Below are 4490 nucleotides of genomic sequence, written 5' to 3'. Positions count from 1 at the left end.
TTCTTTTTTCTTTCTTTCTTTTCTTTCTTTCTTTCTTTCTCTTTCTTTCTTTCTTTCTTTCTTTCTTTCTTTCTTTCTTTCTTTCTTTCTTTCTTTCTTTCTTCCTTCCTTCCTTCCTTCCTTCCTTCCTTCCTTCCTTCCTTCCTTCCTTCCTTCCTTCCTTCCTTCTTTCTTTCTTTCTTTCTTTCTTCTTTCTTTCTTTCCTTCCTTCTTTCTTCTTTCTCCTCCTTCCTCCTTCTCCTCCTCCTTCTCCTTTTTTTGTGGGCTGGAAGGAAAATGAATACAGCAATGCTTTCTATCCAATCATCTTCCCTAGCCTGTGTTTCAATGTCCCAAAGTTGAATTAACAGGACAAAGAATCTGCCCTAAACTGAACTCAACACTTTGGAAAAGTCCTGTTTTTCTTGCTGTTATACCTTATCAAGAGAAACAGGGCCTTCCCAGGATAGTACAGTAAAATGGCTGAAGTCTTTTGTCTTTTTTTTTCTCTGTCCACGTACCCAGGAGTCTTAGTGTCCACGCTTCTGTCTAATCTAGTCTTGTTGGAACTGGGTGGTGTTTCACAATCCACGCCCCCCCGCCGCCCAATAACCATCTGCTAGTTCTATCTTTTTGTGATTTCCCCCCCTTCTTCTGATATTAACTGAGCTTTTCTGTGGTTTAAGAGTTAACTCAGCATCTTATCTCCCCTTTGCCTCAAGGATTGGTGTGATATTGTGACTTATAATAGGAAATTTATATTGGTCTTCTTCCTGTTTCTGGCACAGAGCTCCCCAAACCTTTAAAATTTCCTGTGATAAGAGTAATAAAGGTTCCTTTTGTTATGTTGAGGTGACTTTTTAGCCTCACCTAAGGAACAAACCATGTAATCACGAGTGTAGAACTTTCAGTCTCACTTGCCCCCACCAGGGGAGGGGACAAGTGTTAGAGATGGAACTCAATCACCAATGGCCAATGACTTCATCAATTTTGTCTCTGGAATGAAGCCTCCATAAAAACCCAAAATGACAGAGTTCAGAGAGCTTCCAGGTTGGTGAACACATAGAGATTTGGGGAGAGAGGTGCTCCTGGAGAGGGCACAGAAGCTCTGCGCTGCTTTCCCATGCCTTGTCTATGCATCTCTTCCATCTGGCTCTTTCTGAGTTATATCCTTTTATAATAAACTGGTAATATAGTAAGTAACATGTTTCTCTGAGTTCTGTGAGTTGCTCTAGCAAATTAATTGAACCTCTGATCTATAGCCAGTTGCTCAGCATAGGTGACAACATGGACTTGCAACTGTCTGTTGTCTGAAGTGTGTATGTGTGTGAGTGGGGGGATTCTTATAAGACTGAACCCTTAACCTGTGAGATTTTATAATAGGGTGCAGAGTGGGGGTCCCCTGAAAGTAGGAAAAAACCCCTTTGTTTGTGGGAAGTGGATGATAGGCATTTAAGATACATTGCATAACAATGGCAAGTTAATAGCTGTGCCTTTCTTGAATGGAGAGGGCTGTCACCTAGGGTAAAAAGTGTATGTGAGTTTAAGAGCATATAGTTACTTGTGACATAGCCAGGGGGGTGGATGCACACCCTGGATGTCCATGAGTCATGGAGAATTCTTACTGTGACCAAAGATGGCAGCCTAAAGAAAGTAAAAGATATGGGGGGACTGACAAAAGTGTCAGATCATAGGATATGAGGTCACATAGGAAGTTCTGGGCTGACCATTCAAAATAATGGTGGACTGAGAGAGAAGGTAGAAGCAGCCATGCAGGCTGAGAGACAGGAAGCAGCCACGTGGTCTGAAAGGGTGTAGGAGAGAGTCCACTATGAAGAGAAGAGGTCAGGGCAAAGCTGATGGAGCTGTGCGGGGATTTGCCTAGCCACCCAGATTCATGATGCTTGCAGCCTGTGACTGGGAATGCTGATCTAAAGACTTCTCTGCTTCTTTGAGGGATGTACGGAGAAGCCACTCCCTTGAGGCTGTGCCTCCCTAAACCCCACCATAACCCAGTATAACACGGCACATGTTTTCCTGAACCAGTACATAGAGGCTGAGAACAGCACACCCCAGATTCTGAAGGAGATAGCTGTTGTGAGAGGATGGCAACTCTGAAACCCACAAGTATACCTTCCAGAGGAGATGGAGACATGTTTGCACAGCCTGCTTAAGAACAGATAAGGATATGAGGAACTTCTGGGGTTGGTTTTGGTATATAGTTTTTGGGGAGCAAGGGAAGTGCTGGGTCTTATGGAAGAGGAGGGCTCTAAGCAGGAGTGCTCTCAGCCCCTCTGAGGTATGAACCCTGTAAATAAAAATCTGTTTCCCTAAACACTAATTGTTGGTCTATGTGTCAATGTGCCACATGGCTAAGCCCTAGTTTGCTCGGTTATAGTCTGATGCTATCTCCAGGTAGGTAGGTAGTGTCAGAATTGAATTGAAATGTAGAACACCCAGCCGGTGTTAGAGAATCACTTGGCGGTGTTGGAAAAACACCCAAACATTGGACTTGCTCCCAGAATCATAGAAGAAATGTATGTCCTAGAATGGGCCAATATGGGTTCTTTCTGGAACTTTTCTGTGATGACTAAGAGGAAGAAAGCACCTTTCCCACTGGGATGGGTAGTGAATGTCAGGGGACATAGCTGATAATAAGATATTAGTGGCTCTCATAGAGGCAGACTCTCATGGAAGCCTGCATATAATAAGGAGGGGAAAAGCCCTGGTGACACTATATGACCCCTGCTCCAGCCATCCCTAAAGCCTACATTCCTGGACTTTGTATTTGCTTAAGTCAGTTTGAATTGGGTTTCATTGCTTGCAGTCAAAAAGTTTTAGCCAGTGTTTCTCAACCATTTTTTTCATTATCACCTCCCTAGAAGACTTTCTAAACATTTTTTTTTCCTTTGTTGCCTGATTCCCTCACCATGAAATCTAGTATAAAAGATATACTCTATATCTGTTTATGTACTATATGTATATCTGTGCTTTATACAGAAAAACAGTAAGATTTTTTCCCTTCTTCCAAGAACAAATTTTTGTTTGCTTGCAGGTGAGATCATCTCTGTTGAGACTGTATGGTATTGACTAATCAAGATGGCACTTAATGATTGTCACCTCCTGGTATTCATTCTTTCCCACATTTAGTCAGGGCTGGCCTGTGCAAGCAACAGAATATGGCAGAGTGATGGTATGTGATTTTTAAAGCTAGGTCCTTCCTTTCAAGGCAGCTGCTACCTTTCTTTTGCTTGGATAGCTCAGTCTTGGAAAAGAACTGAGGCCTCCAGCCAACAGCCTGCAGCTACTTGTTAATCATGTGAATGAGCCACCTTGGAAGTGTTCCTCCAGGCCCACTTGAGCCTTCAGATGACTAGCCCTGGGTAATATCTTACTGTGGCTTCATGAGGGATCCCGAGGCATAATTTCCCAGTCAAGCTGCTCCATAGAAAATCACAAATAATAAGTGATTATTATGGTTTTAAGCCACTAAACTATGGAGTGATTTGTATTACAGTATTATATAATTAATATATTTATGTAAGCTCTCTTCCTCTACAAATATGATACATATGGATTTTACCAGTAAGGGCAGTTGGTAGGAAAGGGTAGTTTATAGACATGAATGACAACCAAAGGTTTAGAAAATTTAAGTTTCTACCAACATATTACAAGGTGCATTGCAATTAACATTAAACAGTTTGTAAAAAACAAAACAAAACAAAACAAAACCAGAAAACAAAACAAAAAACTGGTGAGAGAAATAGACCACCACCATGTGAATTCAACAAACCTTGCCAATTACTTACTCTGTGTAAGGCATTGTGTGAAACACGTAATGCATTAGTTTTCTAGGGTTGACATAACAAAGTACCACAAGCTCATCACTTAAAATAGCAAATTTATTCTCACAGTTTTGGAGGCTGGAAGTCTGAAACTGAGGTTTTGGCAGGACCATTCTCCCTCTGGGGTCTCTAGGAAAGAATCTGTTTCACTTCTCTCTTAGCCTCTGGTGTTGGTGGCGGTCCTTGGTGTTCCTTGGATTATAGATGCCAATCTCGGCCTCTGTTGTCCACGGTGTTCTCCCTGTGTGTCTTCACATTGTCCTCCTTCTGTGTGTATCTGTCTTTGTCTCTACTCTTCTTCTTATAAGGACATCACATATATTGGATTAGAGTGACCCTAATAACCTCATCTTAATTATATCTGTAAAGACCCTATTTCCAAGTAAGTCACAGGCACTGAGGGTTAGGATTTCAACAGCTTTTAGTGGGACACAATTCAGCTCATAACACTTAGAGATAGTTAAGATGAATCAGATTCATTCTCGATAATGATGACTAGAGAACCATGAGTATCTAACAATAATCCATATTGCAAAGGCAGGCATAATTTGGGAATGCCTCATGGATAAAGTGGCAATGTCACTTGCTTTCAAAGGATGAGTGAAATTTTGACACTTGAAGAAGATGAGGCATTCCAGGCAGATGAACCAGACTGAGTGAAGGCAA

At 41.7% G+C, this 4490-nt stretch overlaps 1 non-coding gene across 1 annotated transcript; it reads right to left on the bottom strand.

Annotated features, from left to right (window-relative positions):
• Window positions 1-256: 256 nt before the first annotated feature.
• LOC112301341 (small nucleolar RNA SNORA36 family) lies at window positions 257-390 on the bottom strand. The gene has a single exon (XR_002974481.1). It is a non-coding gene; the product is annotated as a small nucleolar RNA SNORA36 family (small nucleolar RNA).
• Window positions 391-4490: the final 4100 nt, after the last annotated feature.

This window comes from Desmodus rotundus, chromosome 8 (assembly GCF_022682495.2).
Source record: "Desmodus rotundus isolate HL8 chromosome 8, HLdesRot8A.1, whole genome shotgun sequence".
NCBI lineage: Eukaryota > Metazoa > Chordata > Mammalia > Chiroptera > Phyllostomidae > Desmodus > Desmodus rotundus.
The sequence above is the reverse complement of the archived record's forward strand: the minus strand, read 5'-3'. Positions and strand labels throughout refer to the sequence as shown.